This window comes from Rutidosis leptorrhynchoides, chromosome 7 (genome assembly GCF_046630445.1).
Source record: "Rutidosis leptorrhynchoides isolate AG116_Rl617_1_P2 chromosome 7, CSIRO_AGI_Rlap_v1, whole genome shotgun sequence".
NCBI lineage: Eukaryota > Viridiplantae > Streptophyta > Magnoliopsida > Asterales > Asteraceae > Rutidosis > Rutidosis leptorrhynchoides.
The window spans coordinates 237611611-237617695 of record NC_092339.1 but is presented as its reverse complement, the minus strand read 5'-3'; positions in this window follow the sequence as shown (position 1 = coordinate 237617695).

Sequence of the window (6085 nt, the reverse complement as noted above, 5' to 3'; positions counted from 1 at the left end):
AATTAGGGTGTCTGTTCCCTAATTCTTAGATTACCAGACAAAAAAAAAGGGGCATATTCGATTTCGATAATTCAACCATAGAATGTAGTTTCACGTACTTGTGTCTATTTTGTAAATCATTTATAAAACCTGCATGTATTCTCATCCCAAAAATATTAGATTTTAAAAGTGGGACTATAACTCACTTTCACAGATTTTTACTTCGTCAGGAAGTAAGACTTGGCCACTGGTCAATTCACGAACTTATAACAAATATGTACATATATATCAAAGTATGTTCAAAATATATTTACAACACTTTTAATACATTTTGATGTTTTATGTTTATTAAGTCAGCTGTCCTCGTTAGTAACCTACAACTAGTTATCCACAGTTAGATGTACAGAAATAAATCGATATATATTATCTTGAATCAATCCACGACCCAGTGTATACACATCTCAGGCTAGATCACAACACAAAGTATATATATTTTTGGAATCAACCTCAACCATGTATAGCTACCTCCAACATTACTGCATATAGTGTGTCTATGGTTGTTCCAAATAATATATATACATGGGTCGATATGATATGTCAAAACATTTGTATACGTGTCTATGGTATCCCAAGATTACATAATATATTAGAATACATGTATAATATAATATAAGTTAGCTAGGATATGATTTGTATAGAATTGTTAATATTTCTCGTAGCTACAAAAATAAAAAAATATCCAATCTTGTTTTACCCATAACTTCTTCATTTTAAATCCGTTTTGAGTGAATTAAATTGTTATGGTTTCATATTGAACTCTATTTTATGAATCTAAACAGAAAAAGTATAGGTTTATAGTCGGAAATATAAGTTACAAGTCATTTTTGTAAGAGGTAGTCATTTCAGTCGAAAGAACGATGTCTTGATGACCATTTTGAAAAACATACTTCCACTTTGAGTTTAACCATGATTTTTGGATATAGTTTCATGTTCATAATAAAAATCATTTTCCCAGAAGAATAACTTTTAAATCAAAGTTTATCATAGTTTTTAATTATCAAACCCAAAACAGCCTGCGGTGTTACTACGACGGCGTATGTCCAGTTTTACGGTATTTTTCGTGTTTCCAGGTTTTAAATCATTAAGTTAGCATATAATATAGATATAGAACATGTGTTTAGTTGATTTTAAAAGTCAAATTAGAAGGATTAACTTTTGTTTGCGAACAAGTTTAGAATTAACTAAACTATGTTCTAGTGATTTCAAGTTTAAACCTTCGAATAAGATAGCTTTATATATATGAATCAAATGATGTTATGAACATCATTACTACCTCAAGTTTTGTGGATAAATCTACTAGAAAAGAGACAAATAGATCTAGCTTCAAAGGATCTTGGATGGCTTGAAAGTTCTTGAAGTAGAATCATGACACGAAAATAAGTTCAAGTAAGATTTCCACTCGAAATAAGATTGTTATAGTTATAGAAATTGAATCAAAGTTTGAATATGAGTATTATATTATATTAGAAAGATTGGAAGTAAGCTAGTAAACTTGGAAGTATTCTTGATTTTATGAAACTAGAACTTGTAGAATTTATGAAGAACACTTAGAACTTGAAGACAGAACTTAAGAGAGATCAATTAGATGAAGAAAATTGAATAATTAAAGTGTTTGTAGGTGTTTTTGGTCGTTGGTGTATGGATTAGATATAAAGGATATGTAATTTTTTTTTCATGTAAATAAGTTATAAATGATTACTCATATTTTTATAATTTTATGAGATATTTCATGCTAGTTGCCAAATGATGGTTCCCACATGTGTTAGGTGACTCACATGGGCTGCTAAGAGCTGATCATTGGAGTGTATATACCAATAGTACATACATCTAAAAGCTGTGTATTGTACGAGTACGAATACGGGTGCATACGAGTAGAATTGTTGATGAAACTGAACGAGGATGTAATTGTAAGCATTTTTTTAAGTAGAAGTATTTTGATAAGTGTCTTAAAGTCTTTCAAAAGTGTATGAATACATATTAAAACACTACATGTATATACATTTTAACTGAGTCGTTAAGTCATCGTTAGTCGTTACATGTAAGTGTTTTTTTGAAACCTTTAGGTTAACGATCTTGTTAAATGTTGTTAACCCATGTCTATAATATCAAATGAGATTTTAAATTATTATATTATCATGATATTATGATGTACGAATATCTCTTAATATGATATATATACATTAAATGTCGTTACAAAGATAATCGTTACATATATGTCTAGCTTCAAAATCATTAAGTTAGTAGTCTTGTTTTTACAAATGAAGTTCATTGTTAATATACTTAATGATATGTTTACTTATCATAATATCATGTTAACTATATATATAACCATATATATGTCATCATATAGTTTTTACAAGTTTTAACGTTCGTGAATCACCGGTCAACTTGGGTGGTCAATTGTCTATATGAAACCTATTTCAATTAATCAAGTCTTAACAAGTTTGATTGCTTAACATGTTGGAAACACTTAATCATGTAAATAACAATTTCATTTAATATATATATAAACATGGAAAAGTTCGGGTCACTACAGTACCTACCCGTTAAATAAATTTCGTCCCGAAATTTTAAGCAGTTGGAGGTGTTGACGTATCTTCTGGAAATAAATGCGGGTATTTCTTATTCATCTGATCTTCTCTTTCCCAGGTGAACTCGGGTCCTCTACGAGCATTCCATCGAACTTTAACAATTGATATCTTGTTTTGCTTAAGTCTTTTAACCTCACGATCCATTATTTCGACGGGTTCTTCGATGAATTGAAGTTTTTCGTTGATTTGGATTTCATCTAACGGAATAGTGAGATATTCTTTAGCAAAATATTTCTTCAAATTTGAGACGTGGAAAGTGTTATGTACAGCCACGAGTTGTTGAGGTAACTCAAGTCGGTAAGCAACTGGTCCGACATGATCAATAATCTTGAATGGTTCGATATACCTTGGATTTAATTTCCCTCGTTTACCAAATCGAACAACGTCTTTCCAAGGTGCAACTTTAAGCATGACCATCTCTCCAATTTCAAATTCTATATCTTTTCTTTTAATGTCAGCGTAGCTCTTTTGTCGACTTTGGGCGGTTTTCAACCGTTGTTGAATTTGGATGATCTTCTCGGTAGTTTCTTGTATTATCTCCGGACCCGTAATCTGTCGATCCCCCACTTCACTCCAACAAATCAGAGACCTGCACTTTCTACCATAAAGTGCTTCAAACGGCGCCATCTCAATGCTTGAATGGTAGCTGTTGTTGTAGGAAAATTCTGCTAACGGAAGATGTCGATCCCAACTGTTTCCGAAATCAATAACACATGCTTGTAGCATGTCTTCAAGCATTTGTATCGTCCTTTCGCTCTGCCCATCAGTTTGTGGATGATAGGCAGTACTCATGTCTAGAAGAGTTCCTAATGCTTGCTGTAATGTCTGCCAGAATTCTTGAAATAAATTTGTCATCCCTATCAGAGATAATAGAGATTGGTATTCCATGTCTGGAGACGACTTCCTTCAAATACAGTCGTTTCTCCATCTTGTCATCTTCTCTTATTGGCAGGAAGTGTGCTGATTTGGTGAGACGATCAACTATTACCCAAATAGTATCAAAACCACTTGCAGTCCTTGGCAATTTAGTGATGAAATCCATGGTAATGTTTTCCCATTTTCATTTCGGGATTTCGGGTTATTGAAGTAGACTAAATGGTTTCTGATACTCAGCTTTGACCTTAGAACATGCCAAACATTCTCCTACGTATTTAGCAACATCGACTTTCATACCCGGCCACCAAAAATGTTTCTTGAGATCCTTGTACATCTTCTCCGTTCCAGGATGTATTGAGTATCTGGTTTTATGAGCTTCTCTAAGTACCATTTCTCTCATATCTCCAAATTTTGGTACCCAAATCCTTTCAGCCCTATACCGGGTTCCGTCTTCCCGAATATTAAGATGCTTCTCCGATCCTTTGGGTATTTCATCCTTTAAATTTCCCTCTTTTAAAGCTCCTTGTTGTGCCTCCTTTATTTGAGTAGTAAGGTTATTGTGAATCATTATATTCATAGATTTTACTCGAATGGGTTCTCTGTCCTTCCTGCTCAAGGCGTCGGCTACCACATTTGCTTTCCCCAGGTGGTAACGAATCTCAAAGTCGTAATCATTCAACAATTCAATCCACCAACGCTGCCTCATATTCAGTTGTTTCTGATTAAATATGTGTTGAAGACTATTGTGGTCGGTATATATAATACTTTTGACCCCATATAAGTAGTGCCTCCAAGTCTTTAATGCAAAAACAACTGCGCCTAATTCCAAATCATGCGTCGTATAATTTTATTCGTGAATCTTCAATTGTCTAGACGCATAAGCAATCACCTTCGTTCGTTGCATTAATATACAACCGAGACCTTGCTTTGATGCGTCACAATAAATCACAAAATCATCATTCCCTTCAGGCAATGACAATATAGGTGCCGTAGTTAGCTTTTTCTTCAATAACTGAAACGCTTTCTCTTGTTCATCCTTCCATTCAAATTTCTTCCCTTTATGCGTTAATGCAGTCAAGGGTTTTGCTATTCTGGAAAAGTCTAGGATGAACCTTCTGTAGTAACCAGCTAGTCCTAAAAACTGGCGTATGTGTTTCGGAGCTTTCTGTGACAACCCGGAAATTTCCAACCAAATTTAAACTTTATCTTTATATTATTCCGACATGATAAGCAAAGTTTGTTAAGTTAAATCTCAAGCATTTTAAATTGTGTTCATACATTCATTATAACCTCGACCAAATTCCGACGATTCATGAACCATTATATATAAATAAATATGTATATATATATTATAACTTGAGAATATTAATAAAGTATTAAACGTATAATACTTTACATGAACGTATTTGTTTCAATATGTTTATCGATGGAATTAGAAGATAATATCAAATGATTGATTTATCAGATACATTATGATATGATTACGGGTCTATGATATGAGGTCCACTGTGATTTAAGAAATCTATTCTTTTTGACAACATTCGGAAAATGGTAAAGTGATTTATAAGTAAGAACGTGAAGTGTAAATAACTTAGATGTTGGATATCTACCAGTTAAGTAACTCGACATTTTTCATTAAGATGATTTCATACGTTTATTTAACCTTTGAACTTTATCCCATGCTTCACCAACAAACTGTAATTTAAAAACTTGAAACCTATTATGAATATATATGAATCTACTTTTTTAAAACATTTTATGATATAACGATTTCCATTATTTTAACCTTTAAACAAAATGATTCTTAAAAATATATTTGGTTTTGGAAAACAAAATTATTATATTTATTTGATTTAGTTTCAAACGTACAAAAACGTTTTCAGTTTAAAAAGAACTTTATTATTAAAACGTATATAACTTTTATAAATATCTAGAACCACTTTTGACAACTCATTAGTTAACCAGTATGATAAAGATAACGATATTTATATTTTATTTTATTAAATATATATAATGATTTAAATTAATATTATATATATTTATATTCGTATTATACGTACATAGTTTTATACTTTTACTATACTTAAACTTTACCTTTACTTTATTTTTACTTTACTTTAACTTTAATAATTCACTTTAATAATTCATACTTTAATAATTCATACTTTAATAATTCATACTTTAATAATTCACTTTAATAATTCATACTTTAATAATTCACTTTAATAATTCATACTTTAATAATTCACTTTAATAATTCAAAAATCTATTATAAATAGAATTCAATATGTTTTATTATTTCATAGAAACTTGAAAATATTTTTCTCTAAACTCTCTCAATCGATTTACATATATATATTTACTCCGTATTATTTCAAGATATTATTAGTATACATAAAATATTACGTTAGAGTGCTGTCCGAGTGATTTCGAAATTGTTTTTCAAGTGGGATTGGATTAAGGAAATTATGGGTTATAGCTATGGAGGTGATTGGGTATGGTTCATGGGTATGCTCGTGAGGTCAATATAGTGTTTATCATCTCCGTTGCATCTACGTACATTTCCTGCAATATTGAAT